An 18,174-nucleotide genomic window follows, 5' to 3' on the forward strand; every position below is an offset into this window, starting at 1 on the left:
GGCAATCGGTGCCGGGCTCGTTGACTTCAATGGGAGATGTCACAGTGGCAGTGACCCGGTCAGTGGCCTCAGGCAGTCAATGTAAAAGGGGGTAGAGTGATGGGGATAAAGTTGTTGAGATGATTCATGATGCCACTTGTGGTTTCTGGTCAGTTTGACCAGCGCTGCAGGGTTGCTTCTCTGGGACAGATGGTGTGGTGCAGCAATGATGTTGAAGCTCCCCACAGGTGGAGCTGTAGTCCCAGGGCAGAGTAGATGAGGTTGGCAAGTGGGGAGATGGTGTAAAGAAGTAGATGTAGCAGAGCCGGGTGTAAGGCGCAAGAATAAGTGGAGGACACAAGAGCATGTAGTTCCAAGGCTTTACTCACAGTCTGGTGCACACAGATGCCCGCTTCGGTGCCGTGTCCTCCAGGTCAGGGGCTCAGCCAACTCCCAGGCAAGGTAAAGTACACCTTTCCAGCACTCCTCCTACATGTGCCTTCTCTGAACTTCTCCACACTAGCGACTAATCTGAAGTACTTGTAGTTGCGTATTAAACTCAAGTTCCTCCTTCTTGATGTTATTTAGAACTCTACTTGTACGGCAGACAGCTGTAGCCTGCTTTGGAGACTCCTTGCTATCATGTCCCGGCTCACCCACGTTGCTGTTGTCCCCCCAAGTCTTAGATGGGAATAAAGTGGTGACGACTTCTATTCCTCCGGTTTCTGCTGCAGGAACATCAGTATCCATACAACCTCTGGGACCGTACCCCGGCCATGCACTTCAAACTTGAGGAAGGGATCTGCTCTGACCCTAGTCCTTAGTTCTCTTCTTCTCCTTACGGTCCGTACAAAACTATCTTCCTTCTGAAACTGTCAACTGGCTGCAAGTGTGATTTAGTTATTGTCAACACCTGTTAGGTGCCACAGGTAAGTTACAGGTGCTGTTAATTACACAAATTAGAGAAGCATCACATGATTTTTCGAACAGTGCCAATACTTTTGTCCACCCTCTTTTATGTTTGGTGTGGAATTATATCCAATTTGGCATTAGGACAATTCTTTTTGTGTTTTTTCATTTAAGACAAATTAAATGAAGATAATAATACCAAAGAATTTGTGTTTGCAATCATTTTCAGGAAGAAACTGAGTATTATCTGACAGAATTGCAGGGGTGTCAATACTTTTCGCCACAACTGTATAACTTCCTAACAAAAAAAATTTTGTTTCCAAAATTGTGCTGATGTAAAGTAAACATATGTGAAATGTTATTTATTAAGTTTTTTGTGTGCCGTATCTCTGTGATTTAAGGGCATAAAAATTCAAAGTTGGAAAATTGCGAAATGTTCAAAATTTTCACCAAATTTCCTTTTTTTCACAAATAAACGCAAGTTATTTGAATGAAATTTTACCACTTTCATGAAGTACAATATGTCACGAGAAAACAATGTCAGAATCACCGGTATCCATGGGAGCGTTTCAGAGTTATTACCTCATAAAGGGACAGTGGTGAGAATTGTAAAAATTGGCCCGGTCATGAACGTACAAACCACCCTTGGGGCTTAAGGGGTTAAAACATTGTCTCTCTCTCTCTCTCTCTCTCTCTCATTATTCTGGCATTTAGCAAATATTAATAATTATGGTAGTCCTAATTCACCTAAAACAGGAAAGGTTTATTCTGATTTCACATCAGCTATTGAGAAAAACATGCATATGTGTCTTTTCATATAGTGTATGTAAACTTCAGTTTTTAACTGTATGTGATACACATGTATATGTACTTTGCTGTGCAAAAGCTGGAAACCCACGCATTCACTAATTATCTTTCCAGGCACGCTTCTATTATGTTAATCGCACTTCAGCATCAGGAAAAAGACAAAAAACAAGAAAACTTGTATTTAACTGTCAACTACACAGATGCCTGAGCAACTAAATATAGTATTACATTTTCCTACATTTTATGTTTCCACTTTTTATACTTATTATTGTTTCCATTCTTCATGGAAGATTTGTTTTCAGTTTTTTCATAATAGCGTTAACATTAAAAGTCAGATTTATTACAGTGACTTGTGCTGCTTAGTGAATTGGCGTCTTCTTTAGGCTGTATAGTCTGTTAACCAATTAATTGAAGTACATTGAGCTAGAAATTTGCATGAAAATTTTGAAGCATTTTTTGGCATCCTCTTCATATGAAGCACTGAAAATCCTTTCCGCAAGTAGTCCCGATTTTACTGAACAGATTGAAACCAGCTTGTGAAAGGGTAAAAAAGGTTTAGCAAAACCCCACCTAAAAGTGACATTTTGGAATCATTCCAAACAGATCCTGATGATGGAGTACAAATGTTGGATTTTTAGATGTATTTTGACCATATAAACACTGGTAAGTATTAAAATGTGTAAAATAATAGATGTGGTACAATGCATGTCAGACAGTTTCTCGGTATATATGGCACCAGAATTGAAGGACATCTAGCATAAGAAATCTTCCCCTATTAGTTTTGTGCACAGAAAAGTTTCCCTTCAAGCCACAAGAATAAGAACAGAAGATACATAGAACAATATCACAAAAACAAGAAAAATCTTGTATGCTAGAGGTTTACAGAAAGCCGTTCATAATGCGTTACATTTTTTGGCTCTCAAGTTATTTGTGATATACTTGATCAAAAACAAACTACAATCCTGACAATTCAAGTAAAGCTTGTGTAAAGTTATGGACAGACATTTTTAATGGTGACCATCAATGAAAAAAACTTTACAGCAAGGCACATTGAATAATCATTTTTACACCCATTCAGCAGACGGTCTGAATAAGAAACATGATCCTAACCTTCATTGATAATTTATGAATTTTCTCTCTTTTGTCTACTAGTAATTTCTGTATATTTTTCAAAATTTTTCTCATATGAACAATTGTGGACGAAAGCGTTGACATCATAGAAATTGTTGGAGAAAATGAAGTATTTCTCCCAGAAAATTATTGCAATTACATGTTTTGCAATGCGTGATTATTTCCTTTGTGTGTATTGTAACAACTCAAAAAAAAAAAGGCAAATTGGACATAATTTCACGGAAAACCCTAAAAATGGGCCTGACAAAATTATTAGCACCTTTCCAAAATTGTGGGTAAACAATTTTGTTTTAAGCATGCGATGCTCGTTCAAACTCACCTGTAACATGACTGCATTTACACTTGAATCCATGTTTATTATTGAAGTAAAGCCCACCATGCACATTAGATAAGTGTCATTCGGCAGCCACCTTTCCCATTCACATTAGGCTGAGTGCTCCTGTGATTTCCAGAAGAACATAAGAAATCAAACACACCGGATCATTAGTACCCCAAACAATCTGTGGTCCAGGGTGCCCATACATATTAGATTGTCATCCAAACTGTCAACAGACTAATGTGATTGCATTCAGCCAACATTGTTCTAAAGTGTATTAGGGGCTTTAAACATGATGCCTCCTAGCTATATACTTTATGAGTATGTGTTACATTCTTCTATTTGCATGCATCATTAAATTTTTGTATTACCTTGTTCACATGAAGAAGTCATGCTTTTTATGTTTTATCGGTCATTGAATAGGAAAAGTAGGAAAGCATTTGCAGTTTGGTCTACTATGATATAATTAAGGGCCAGGGGAGGGTCTGAAATTTGTTAATAAGATGTGCACCTGTATTATGATTTTAATTGGAATCTATGATAAAACATGTAAATTTATAGGGAGTCTGAATGCTAGAGATTATTCTATCTTTTCTAAGGTATATTGCTGTGCATTTGCATTTTGGCAGCAGGTGAACTGGAGTACTTTTCCTGCCTTATTGTGTGTCATAGGTATAGCATTAAAACAATAACAAAAAATTATACAATAATTTCCTAAAGGAAATATGTCAGGTCTCCCATGCCTCAGAAACTCCCCGCATTTGTGAGTAGAATGTTCATACATCTTGAAAAAATAATAGTTTTTATTATCCCAAAAATGAACTTTTAATGTCATCATATGCTAATGAAACTGATTAGTTCAGAAAGGGGTAGGAATATCTCATCACTGAGAGCAGCTCAGCTTTGCATGCTGCAATCATGCACTCCGGGGTGTAACTGACAGGCTTGCAATTGATTCATCGCAAAAAGAAGGCTCAGCGAGTGAGAATTGTGCTCAAAGAAGAGACACCAACCACCACATTGAACTAGTCAAGTTCATCAACATATGCTGAGAACAGCATGAAAAAGTTAGGTGTCATGTAGTGAGGTGTCTTCAAAGCCCTTGGTTTCATTGAGCAGTTGCTATGCAGCATGGACAGATACAAAGGGGAAAAAAAAGTAGTCAGCCACCAATTGTGCAAGTTCTCCAACTTCACCATAGTGGAGTTTGGAGTGTGACTGTTTGAGGTTGTGGACAGGTGCGTTTTATACTGATAACAAGTTCAAACAGGTGCCATTACTACAGGTAATGAGTGGAGGACAGAGGAGCCTCTTAAAGAAGAAGTTACAGGTCTGTGAGAGCCAGAAATCTTGCATGTTTTTAGGTGATCAAATGTTTATTTTCCACCATAATGTGAAAAATAAATCTTGTCAAATCAGACAAGGTGATCTTCTGGATTTGTTTTCTCATTTTGACTCTCATAGTTGTAGTCTACCTATGATGTCAATTACAGGCCTCTCTCATCTTTTTAAGTGGGAGAACTTGCACAATTAGTGGCTGACTAAATACTTTTCTCCCCACTGTAGCTTTGGTTTAGCAGGGAGATCAAGATGGAATCACGACAATTAATGAAGCAGGATGGAGAAAACAGCAACAAGCATAACGTAGTTGCAGTCCACAAAAAAACAGGGGAAAGTCAGCTATGAGGAAACGGTAAAAAAGAGCATAGTGTTGTGGAAGAGATACTATATAGTAGAGTTGAGATTGAAACACAATTCAATGCAGAGCTGCCAGTGGTATGACTTTTTTGACAAATCGGTGTGGCAAAGCTGGGTTTGTGACAACTTCAAAGAAAAAATGACCATCAGTAAATGGAGTTGCTTAGCATTATAGCACAACTAGGCTAGTCACAGATACTAATATAGTATAGCATTACTTGTCAATCGTATAGCAGAGTACTCAGTGATGTACCAAAGAGATTGATATTAGGTCCATGTTTAGAAGTAGTCCATGGAATCAGCATGGATAGCAACTACCTGAATACTCAGGTGGATACCTCCTGTCAGAGACAACCTGACAAAGGCTTAAAAACATGATGTCAGAGGTGGCAACCTGCTTTACCGAGGAACAGGGAGAGCCAGCAGCAGGAGAATGACACATGCACTGGAGCTGGATTCAGGAGAGATGAATAACAAAAAGTGTATTTTTACTATAACAAAAACTAAAATCTCAACTACCAGGAACTACACTATATTAGGACCTGTCTTAATGTTCTTAACTCCTTTCCCATCCTAGATGTATAGTTACGTCTAAGGTGGGCTCTTCCTGTTTTTCTGCGTGTTCCGGCAGTGAGCCCACAACTTTTTAATTTGAACAGCTGACATGTGCCCCTAACAGCCGGAAGAAAGCAGCTTCTAGTTTCCCATAGAGACTATTGAAGCAAGTAAAAAGTAAAAAAAAAATGTTTTTAAAAATATAAAAAAGATAAAAAATATAAAAGCTCAAATCTCAAATAAAACAATAAAGAAAAAAAATACACATATTTGGTATCACCATTCAGAGTCTTCTGATCTATCAAAATATAAAAATAATCAGACTGGTAAGCAGCATAACGGAAAAAAGTAAAAAATGTCAGAATTACCTGTTTTGGTAGCCGAAACATTGCATTAAAATGCAAAAACAGGTGATCAAAAGATTGTATCTACATCAAAATGGTAAATTAAGCCTTCACCCAGACCCAGATGATGAAAAATAGAAACGCTACGCTATGGGAAAATGGCAACTTTTTTCGAGAAAGTTTTAATTTTTTTTTCACCACTTAAATAAAAAAGAACCTATACATGCTTGGTATCTCTAAACTCATAATGACTTGGAGAATCATAATGGCAAGTCAGTTTTAGTATTTAGTGAACACGGTAAAATAGCAAAACAAAAAATGTTTGAGGAATTTCACTTTTTTGCAATTTCACTGCACTTTGATTTATTTTCCTCATTTTTTAGTACACGCTATGTCATCAGGAGATACCAATGGGTCATGTTTTCAGGATTTTTTTTAGTATTTCCCAGGTGATGGAATTTTTCCCCTTCCAGAATGTAATTATCACCTGGCAATACTGAAGAAATCCTGAAAACATGACCTGCTGGTGGCTCTTGAGGACCGGAGTTGGGGATCACTGCTCTATGGCAAAACAAATGGTGTAGTTCAAAAGTACAACTCATTCAGCAAAAAACAAGCCCTAAAATTGCCATATTTATGGAAAAATAAAAAAGTTATGGCTCTGGGAAGAAGGGGAGCAAAAAATGGAAACTCAAAGACAGAAAAACCCAAAGAGGTGAAGGGGTTACAGAGGTTGTCCAACACTGAAATCCACATTTTTTTAAAGCTAATCTGTCTCCACATCACATCCACAGTGGTGACGGCGTGTTACATGTCTCTACACCGCATCCACAGTGGTGATAGAGCATCACATATCTCCACATCACATCCACAGTGGTGATGGAGTGTTACATATCTCCACACGGTGCGCTGCTGAGACCAGGATAAAGTCACCACATGAGAAACTTTTTAACTCTTTATTCCCAACGCGTTTCGAAGTAAAAAGCCACTTATTCTTCAGGGGATGACATGTAGTGAATAGATACAACTTTCTCTGATTAAATACATCCAATATTTGAATTTAGGCGCCAAAACTCACATGTGATGAGGGGACAGATGTCAGAGTTCAAGGGTTAATGGAGCGCAAAAGCCATTTACAAATGTTCTTATTATTTAACAGTTATACTTTCTTAATTTCTGTTTTACAGATAATATATAAAAATATATGAACAGAAAAGGAATTTTATTACAAATACTGAAAAAAAGAGAAGAAAATAATATGGAAGTTGAAACGAACCCATTAAAAAATTGTATATATATGTCATAGTCCAGAGCCTATACCGCTGGAATAAAGCGGATTTCGTTCGGGAAAGGAGAAAAACGTCAGATGCAAGAAAAAGTTAAAAACTATTACAAGGAAAAATATATATAATAAAATGTCATTAAAAAATCTTTTATTAAAAATATGAATATATTAAAATATGTATATATAAAAAATGTATATATAAAAATTGTTATATGTAATAAAATTGGGTTGGATTAATAAATGTTTGGAAACGATTTTTTCTGTATAGGCTTAGGGATATATAGCTCCGGTGGAAAAGTCAAAATAATTGATTGGTGCATGACAAAAGAAGCAGACCTACGAAAATAAAACTCCAGAGATACCCCATGAGAACAAGTTCGCATCCCGGAGGAAAAGACGCCAGAACCAGCAAAAAATCTTTAAAGAAAAAAGGGGAATAATTAAAATTAGATTAGTAAAACAGTGAGAACGCTCTAATGGAAGACAAGACAAATATGCAGTGAATCCTCTCTAAATGTACTCTAAAAAATTATTAAAAGAAAAAGATATTTTAAAAAAGGGAGGTTATAGGAAAACTTCTGTGATTTCGTTAAGACCATTAGGCTTCAGCGTATTTAGTCTATAAATCCAAAAAATCTCCTTGCGGTTCAATTGTCCCAATCTGTCAGGGTGATCACTGGGTATATGCTCGATGGGGCTTATTTTTAACCCATTAAAGTTTTTCCCATGTTTAAGAGCAAAATGCCTGGAAAGACCGTGTTGCATAAAACCTATTTTAATGTTATGTCTATGGGAATTAACCCTTCGGTGTAAGGGCTGAGTTGTTCTTCCCACATATTGTTTTTTGCAATCGCATTCTATTACATATATCACAAATCCTGTAGTACAATTTAGAAAACTTCTAATGGGAAAGCATTCTTTAGTGAAAGTGGATTCAAAGGTTTTTTCTTTATGGGAGATAATACCGCAACATAGGCAATTTCTTTTGCCACATTTCTATATCCCTATTATTGAATTCAAGGGAGAGGAAGATGGTTTTATTCTGAGGCGACTGGGAGCAATTAAATTTTTAATAGTAGGTGCTCTACGGAAGGTGATACCAGGATTCCTCGGGAGAATTTTACATAAAATGGGATCATTTAAAAGAACATGCCAATTACGTGTCAGAATTTCTCTAATTTTAATGTTCTCAGCACAAAATTGCGTAATAAAATTGCCTGTAAATCTCTCACTATCGGTTGTAGTCCTCTTGGTTCCATAAATTAGTAGATTCTGGGAGAGACTCCTACTACTGTTATAGGCATCTTTAACCAATCCTTCAGGGTATTTCTTAGCCATAAACCTATTTCTCAATATTTCTGCCTGATTTTCAAAATCCCTCGTGTCAGTACAATTTTTTCTAATTCTTTTATATTGGTTGGCAGGTATATTTTTTAGCCATTTACTGAAATGACCGCTGCTGAAAGGAATATAGCTATTTTTATCAACGTGTTTAAAAAAAGTTTTCGTTAAAATATTATTACTCTGAATAAATATAGTGATATCTAAAAAATTAATAGTAGAGGAATTATATGATGAGGAAAAGGACAAACCCCAGGAGTTATTATTCATATCCGTGATAAATTCATCAATATCATTCTTGGAGTTATCCCACACAAAGAATAGATCATCTATGAATCTTTTATAGGTAATAATATTATTGTAAAATTTGGATTTAAAAATATAAAAATCCTCAAACGCCCCCATGAAGATATTTGCATATGTAGGTGCGACCTGGGACCCCATCGCAGTCCCAAGCCGCTGATGATACAGGCTTCCATCAAAAGTAAAATAATTATTTTTTAAAATAAATTCCATCCCTTTCAATAAAAACTTTTTTTGCAGAGATGACAGTCTCTTATCTTTCACTAAAACCTTATTGAAACAAGCCAGTCCTAGATCATGGGGAATATTGGAATATAAGGAGGACACATCCATGGTTAAAAACACATATTGCGGTTTCCATCTGATAGTTTGAAGTATTTGAATAAGATGTGTGGAATCTCTAATATAACTATTTAGTAGGGGTATATGGGTCACCATGATTCTATCTATATATTGTGACAAATTGCTAGTAATGGAACCAATACTGGATATAATAGGACGACCAGGGGGATTATCCATATTTTTATGGATTTTAGGAAGGTGATAAAAAAAAGGTGTACGAGGGTTAGATATAGTTAAAAATTTGTATTCATTTTTATCAAAAATATGATGATCCCTTCCTTCCGAGATAAGTTTATCATAATTTGTCTGGATTTTTGTTAATGCTTCAAATGTAGTTTTCATATAATATTTTTTATCAGATAGAATTCTCAGTGCTTCACCACAATAATCCTTATAATCCTGGATGACTATACCTCCTCCCTTGTCTGCTGAGCGAATAACGATGTCAGTCCGGGATTTTAACATATTAAGTGCTATTTTCTCGTTTTTTGTTAAATTATTTTTGTAATTATTTTTCTTGTTGCGGAACAACTCCTTAAATTCCTCCTGCACCATATCGTTAAATACGTTCAGATGATGTCCTTTGCTCTCAATTGGATAGAATTTGGACTTCTTTGGTACTTCCAAATGAAATCCCAAAGTGCCCGCATCGATTGGATCCTCTATATCTTTATCGCTGATTTTTATTTGCCCAGTCTCCTGTAGTGGAAAATGCCGCTTAAGAGTCAATTTCCTTATAAAGATTTGTAGATCTAAAAACAAATTAAAATCATTTGTTCTGAATGTGGGACAAAAAGTAAGTCCTTTAGACAGGACATGGATTTCATCAGGTGTGAGGCTATATGAGGATAGGTTGAAAATATTGTTATCATCTTCTATGCCAGAATGATCTCTACTTTTTATATGATTTTCACTTTCTTTTTTTCTCCTCCCCCCTCTGTTTCCTCTATAGACCCTTTTCTTTTTCCATAAACACGGCTTAATAATGATAAAATCAACATTTTTGATAAAGAAAAAAATCTTATAGACACGATTAATCCTATTCTTGACACGAACCAAATAATCACACCTATCCCCATTGAAATTTCCTCCCCAGCACTTATAGAATTCCCAGAAGGAACACAAGAATCACTTTTAGATCTTTCTGTTTCTGATACATCCAAAATGAGTACAATTTTAATTGATAATTCCAATACAGATAACACAACTGTCCCTTTTTTACCACGAGCACTAAAACCTTCACATATAAACAAATTTTTCTCACCAAAAAATGGAAAAAGAAAAGGGTCTATAGAGGAAACAGAGGGGGGAGGAGAAAAAAAGAAAGGGAAAATCATACAAAAAGTAGAGATCATTCTGGCATAGAAGATGATAACAATATTTTCAACCTATCCTCATATAGCCTCACACCTGATGAAATCCATGTCCTGTCTAAAGGACTTACTTTTTGTCCCACATTCAGAACAAATGATTTTAATTTGTTTTTAGATCTACAAATCTTTATAAGGAAATTGACTCTTAAGCGGCATTTTGCACTACAGGAGACTGGGCAAATAAAAATCAGCGATAAAGATATAGAGGATCCAATTGATACGGGCACTTTGGGATTTCATTTGGAAGTACCAAAGAAGTCCAAATTCTATCCAATTGAGAGCAAAGGACATCATCTGAACGTATTTAACGATATGGTACAGGAGGAATTTAAGGAGTTGTTCCGCAACAAGAAAAATAATTACAAAAATAATTTAACAAAAAACGAGAAAATAGCACTTAATATGTTAAAATCCCGGACTGACATCGTTATTCGCTCAGCAGACAAGGGAGGAGGTATAGTCATCCAGGATTATAAGGATTATTGTGGTGAAGCACTGAGAATTCTATCTGATAAAAAATATTATATGAAAACTACATTTGAAGCATTAACAAAAATCCAGACAAATTATGATAAACTTATCTCGGAAGGAAGGGATCATCATATTTTTGATAAAAATGAATACAAATTTTTAACTATATCTAACCCTCGTACACCTTTTTTTTATCACCTTCCTAAAATCCATAAAAATATGGATAATCCCCCTGGTCGTCCTATTATATCCAGTATTGGTTCCATTACTAGCAATTTGTCACAATATATAGATAGAATCATGGTGACCCATATACCCCTACTAAATAGTTATATTAGAGATTCCACACATCTTATTCAAATACTTCAAACTATCAGATGGAAACCGCAATATGTGTTTTTAACCATGGATGTGTCCTCCTTATATTCCAATATTCCCCATGATCTAGGACTGGCTTGTTTCAATAAGGTTTTAGTGAAAGATAAGAGACTGTCATCTCTGCAAAAAAAGTTTTTATTGAAAGGGATGGAATTTATTTTAAAAAATAATTATTTTACTTTTGATGGAAGCCTGTATCATCAGCGGCTTGGGACTGCGATGGGGTCCCAGGTCGCACCTACATATGCAAATATCTTCATGGGGGCGTTTGAGGATTTTTATATTTTTAAATCCAAATTTTACAATAATATTATTACCTATAAAAGATTCATAGATGATCTATTCTTTGTGTGGGATAACTCCAAGAATGATATTGATGAATTTATCACGGATATGAATAATAACTCCTGGGGTTTGTCCTTTTCCTCATCATATAATTCCTCTACTATTAATTTTTTAGATATCACTATATTTATTCAGAGTAATAATATTTTAACGAAAACTTTTTTTAAACACGTTGATAAAAATAGCTATATTCCTTTCAGCAGCGGTCATTTCAGTAAATGGCTAAAAAATATACCTGCCAACCAATATAAAAGAATTAGAAAAAATTGTACTGACACGAGGGATTTTGAAAATCAGGCAGAAATATTGAGAAATAGGTTTATGGCTAAGAAATACCCTGAAGGATTGGTTAAAGATGCCTATAACAGTAGTAGGAGTCTCTCCCAGAATCTACTAATTTATGGAACCAAGAGGACTACAACCGATAGTGAGAGATTTACAGGCAATTTTATTACGCAATTTTGTGCTGAGAACATTAAAATTAGAGAAATTCTGACACGTAATTGGCATGTTCTTTTAAATGATCCCATTTTATGTAAAATTCTCCCGAGGAATCCTGGTATCACCTTCCGTAGAGCACCTACTATTAAAAATTTAATTGCTCCCAGTCGCCTCAGAATAAAACCATCTTCCTCTCCCTTGAATTCAATAATAGGGATATAGAAATGTGGAAAAAGAAATTGCCTATGTTGCGGTATTATCTCCCATAAAGAAAAAACCTTTGAATCCACTTTCACTAAAGAATGCTTTCCCATTAGAAGTTTTCTAAATTGTACTACAGGATTTGTGATATATGTAATAGAATGCGATTGCAAAAAACAATATGTGGGAAGAACAACTCAGCCCTTACACCGAAGGGTTAATTCCCATAGACATAACATTAAAATAGGTTTTATGCAACACGGTCTTTCCAGGCATTTTGCTCTTAAACATGGGAAAAACTTTAATGGGTTAAAAATAAGCCCCATCGAGCATATACCCAGTGATCACCCTGACAGATTGGGACAATTGAACCGCAAGGAGATTTTTTGGATTTATAGACTAAATACGCTGAAGCCTAATGGTCTTAACGAAATCACAGAAGTTTTCCTATAACCTCCCTTTTTTAAAATATCTTTTTCTTTTAATAATTTTTTAGAGTACATTTAGAGAGGATTCACTGCATATTTGTCTTGTCTTCCATTAGAGCGTTCTCACTGTTTTACTAATCTAATTTTAATTATTCCCCTTTTTTCTTTAAAGATTTTTTGCTGGTTCTGGCGTCTTTTCCTCCGGGATGCGAACTTGTTCTCGTGGGGTATCTCTGGAGTTTTATTTTCGTAGGTCCGCTTCTTTTGTCATGAACCAATCAATTATTTTGACTTTTCCACCGGAGCTATATATCCCTAAGCCTATACAGAAAAAATCGTTTCCAAACATTTATTAATCCAACCCAATTTTATTACATATAACAATTTTTATATATACATTTTTTATATATACATATTTTAATATATTCATATTTTTAATAAAATATTTTTTTAATGACATTTTATTATATATATTTTTCCTTGTAATAGTTTTTAACTTTTTCTTGCATCTGACGTTTTTCTCCTTTCCTGAACGAAATCCGCTTTATTCCAGCGGTATAGGCTCTGGACTATGACATATATATACAATTTTTTAATGGGTTCGTTTCAACTTCCATATTATTTTCTTCTCTTTTTTTCAGTATTTGTAATAAAATTCCTTTTCTGTTCATATATTTTTATATATTATCTGTAAAACAGAAATTAAGAAAGTATAACTGTTAAATAATAAGAACATTTGTAAATGGCTTTTGCGCTCCATTAACCCTTGAACTCTGACATCTGTCCCCTCATCACATGTGAGTTTTGGCGCCTAAATTCAAATATTGGATGTATTCAATCAGAGAAAGTTGTATCTATTCACTACATGTCATCCCCTGAAGAAGTGGTTTTTTACTTCGAAACGCGTTGGGAATAAACAGTTAAAAAGTTTCTCATGTGGTGACTTTATCCTGGTCTCAGCAGCACACAGTAAGCCCAAATATTTTATCCAAAAGGAGCTATACTGGCGGTCACGGTTGTGAACCTCGGGCGTGCAGCAGGCTGACATTGATTTACATGCTTTAATCCGCTTTGGAAAAGGTGAGTAGATTCCATTGAATTTATTCCATCTTTTACCCAGATAAGACCCTATTGCGCTCTTTCTTTCCCCAGTTTTATCCCACATATCTCCACACCACATCCACAGTGGTAATAGATGGTCACATGTCTCCACATTGCATCCACAGAGGTGACGGAGTGTTACATGTCTCCACACCGCATCCACAGCGGTGATAGATCATCACATGTCTCCACACCATATCCACAGTGGTGATAGGGGATCACATGTACCCCCATCACATACACAGTGCTGACACAACTTCACATGTCAACACATCACATCCATAGAGGTGATAGAACGTCACATATCCCTACACCAACAGTGGTGATAGAGCATCACATGTCTCCACATCACACCCACAGTGGTGATAGAACGTCATATATCCCCACATCACACCCACAGTGGTGATAGAGCATTACATCTCCCCACATTACCCTTGACTTATGAGTATTCGGAGGTGAGGAGTCTGTAGTGATGATTGCATCTACATATATATCACATAATGCACTTCAGCTGCTGCAGAACCTCAGTCTATAGTGATGTGTGTATGGATGTGTGCGAGTATGGAGTGATGGATGGATACACACAGCACAATTTACTCATGCATGTAGAAGCCTTTTCCTTTCTGGTTCCTCCAATCATCTGATTACCCTGCTGCCTCACACTGTGTACTGCATGACGGGGTTGCAAGTGCAGGAGGGGGAGGGTCAGGCAGAGACTGGTGGTTGTTATGACCAGTCTCTGTCAGACAGGAATACTCCAGTGGAGGAGTGAGACAGCTGCTCACATGACTAGGTGATACCTAGGACACCATGTAGAATGCTGACAGGGAGAATATTACAAACTGTCAGCATTCTGCATCCTAGGTACATGCACAAATTACTCAGAAAGCCCGGACAACCCCTTTAATAGTTCTGGCGGTGGAGTGGGGAAGATTTTGAATCTTGTAGGATCTGACAAATTTTTGCTAAAATATACAGTAAGATATTACCTTCCTAATCTACCCTAAGTTTTTGACAAAACACACTTTCCTCGAACACCAGGAAGATTTTAATTAGTACATTTTTTCCCTATTTTCTGTTGTTGAAATCATGTGTGCATCTTACATTTAGTTGCATCTTATAACACAAAAATGATAGTAAATAATTGAATGCATAACTTAAGTTCTTTATGTACCTTACCTTTACATTACATTATATTACTTAGAAATTATAAAAGGCTACAGTATGTAAGAGCAGATTCTTGGTGCATGAAACAAACAGAATGTTCTGCATGTATCCAATCTTCCATTTCTCTCTAGTCCCGCTCATCTGTCTTTCTTCTGGTGCCTCTGTGTCATTTTCCCCTGCTCTCTCTTCTCTGTGTCTCTTCTCATGTCTAGCTGTATACTGCTTTCCTCTGTCAGGCTAGATATTAATGATGCATAAAATTATCCTGATTAAAACATGGAAATGCACTTGCAGTTGTGGAGATTGCTAACTTGGGCTCCAGATCATTTCTTACTAGCATATATGCACACTTTCTCATTCATATAGTCTTGCTTAGATAAGCCACTGGAACATTTATTTGTAAGACTACTACAAATGCTGAATTACACATATACAAATTAGTCTTCTTGTCACCTTATACAAGAGCGCATACAGTGGACGATAAAAGCTGTGCTATCCCTGCATTGCCAATTATTGACATGGACTTGTCATCAATTGCATAGTAATTATATTTGTATGTATTGTATTTAGATCTGCATGAAAAGCAAAAATGTATTACCGGTAATATTGTAATGCAGCAATCTCTAAGTTACAAAGTAATTACATGTCTATGTTGAAAAAAGAACATTAATTATATATCTCATGTTTAATCCCATATTTGATGTGTTTTCTAAATTGCTTTATAAGATCTTCCTGTTGTGTCTCATAAGTTAATAATAGATGCCAGATTGAAGTTCAGATCTTTCGAAGATAACATTCATTTGTGTATATAAATCCTTTGCTTTGGGCAAAGCATACTGCACAAGCGCGGGAGGCAATTTGAATGAGCGCGCGCGAGACCTGTATGGAACAGCGCTATTCAAAGAACAGAATGCGTACAGCACACCGATTTGGTGTGGCGAGAGGGACCAGAACCACCGCCCATCGAATCGGACTGAGGATATTTACATACAGCGCGGGAACAATATAAAAGCTTTTTTATGGGGGATTCATGGGGAGTCAGGGGGCTCCACAAGTAGTTGGGGAATGTATATCTCACACTCTATTAGATGATATTTTTAGTTGATAGGCCAAAAAACTGGTGATTCCCTTTAAAACTATCTCTAAAACCCTCTTTCAACAATGCCACTACCGACACATCTGGGTATCTAGCTAGAAAACCCACCATCGCGTTCAGGGAAACTGAAGTGTGCCCTTTTTTCAGCTGAGCCCCCTCCTTTTGATCTACCGCATTTCAATCACTTTGCTGCTTTGTTTGTGCCCCCCGCAGGCTGAGCATTCATGTTTAAATTTGCATTTGCTCCCGAATTTGGACGTTCTCTCATTAAAGGAAAAACACAGTCCCTTCTGCATTGCCACCGAGTGTCCTGACTGTCCCAAACCCCCAGTGCCCCCTCGAGAAGGCTGGCTAGTTTGACCTAATTGAGATGGAACCATCACCCTCATCCATAAAGCTATATCCTTGTGTTCCCAGTACTAGGCCTGACTGCTTTCCGCTGACAAAACTGTTTGCCATACCTCAACCATCATTGCCTGCTGTATACCCGGTACCCTTCACCTATAGCTTCCAAATAGCAGAAAAGACCCAAACAATTTTCGGGAGCCTTTTCCCCAATTACACTAGCCAAAATGGCAAACGCTTGTAACTAATTGGAAAAGGTTCTTTGTATTAACCGATACCTTCTCCTCTCCTCATCCTCCCACTTAGAATCCTCCCTCCTCACCCTATCTAAATTAAAACGTTCCAGTGGCAATAAAGAAAATAAATCCACATATTCTCCCTTCCATATCTTTTCCCTCATCTCTTGCTTCAGATGGGCCCCCAAAGGTCCCTCAAAACACACATACACTTCCCCTCTAGCCGAGTCATCTAAATGTATTGTATCTTCCTTTTCTTTTTCTCCAACTGTATTCACCCCCTGCCCCGCATTCTCTGGTTCACCGGCTGGCGTGTTGGCCCTAGATGCCATGCTACTATCCACTAAAGATGCTGCGATGCTGACCCCAACCACTGCACTGCCGTAAGCCCCAGAAATTTCAGGTGCACTCCCAGTCCCCAAGGTCATGTTAGAATTCCCTAACCATGCAGCTGACGGCGACACCCCCCTTTGCAGCCCCGACCCCCATAACATAGCTAAATCCCGCAGGCCATTCAAAGTTAACCCCATACCCCACTAACTCCCCCAGAAACTGCATCCTGGGTCCTAAACTTTGGAGAAGCTAAGCAAGGGTTAAAATGAAAATTATGATCAATCTCATCTAGCTGCCTGGGTGCTGTGAACCCAGCAGCCGAAGATCTGGCATTCTGTTGAAGCTGTCCAGGCTCCCTCCTGGACCCAGCTGCCCATGAGTCCATGAGTCTTACTAAGAGGTAAGGAACAGAGTACCAATAAAACAGTTCACATCCAGAAGAAAAGTGTTGACACTCTTGTATATCATATGAACAAATAGCCCAAAATATTAGAGTGTCTATACTAGATGAAAGGTACAACACTGACGCATAAATAGTGAACCTATGTTGTCCTACACAACTAGATCAACAGAGTAAAAACATATCTTACCAGAGACCAAACGATGGTGCCACTTCCAGTACATGCATTTCGGCGGCGTGCCTTCATCAGGGAGATATATACTGCTCAAATAAATAAAGGAAACACTAAAATACCACATCCTAGATAGCTCTGAATTAAATATTCCAGTTGCAAATTTTTATTCATTGCATAGTGGAATGTGTTCACAACAATAAAACATAACAATTTTCAATGCACATCAAAATGAATATCCTATGGAGGTCTGGATTTGGAATGATACTCAAAATCAAAGTGAAAAATCAAATTACAGGCTGATCCAACTTCAGTGGAAATGCTTCATGACAAGGAAAAGATGCTCAGTAGTGTGTGGCCTCCACGTGCCTGTTTGACCTCCCTACAATGCCTGGGCATGCTCCTGATGAGGAAGCGGATGGTATCCTGAGGGATCTCCTCCCAGACCTGGACTAAAGCATCCGCCAACTCCTGGACAGTCTGTGGTGCAATGTGACGTTGGGGGATGGTGTGATACATGATGTCCTAGATGTGCTCAATCTGATTCAGGTCTGGGGAACAGGCGGGCCAGTCCATAGATTCAATGCCTTCATCTTGCAGAAACTGCTGACACACTCCAGCCACATGAGGTCTGGCATTGTCCTGCATTAGGAGGAACCCAGGGCCAACCACACCAG

The sequence above is a fragment of the Dendrobates tinctorius genome, unplaced genomic scaffold, assembly GCF_039654945.1.
Source record: "Dendrobates tinctorius isolate UK_male_01 unplaced genomic scaffold, ASM3965494v1 ptg000183l, whole genome shotgun sequence".
In the NCBI taxonomy this organism is placed as follows: domain Eukaryota; kingdom Metazoa; phylum Chordata; class Amphibia; order Anura; family Dendrobatidae; genus Dendrobates; species Dendrobates tinctorius.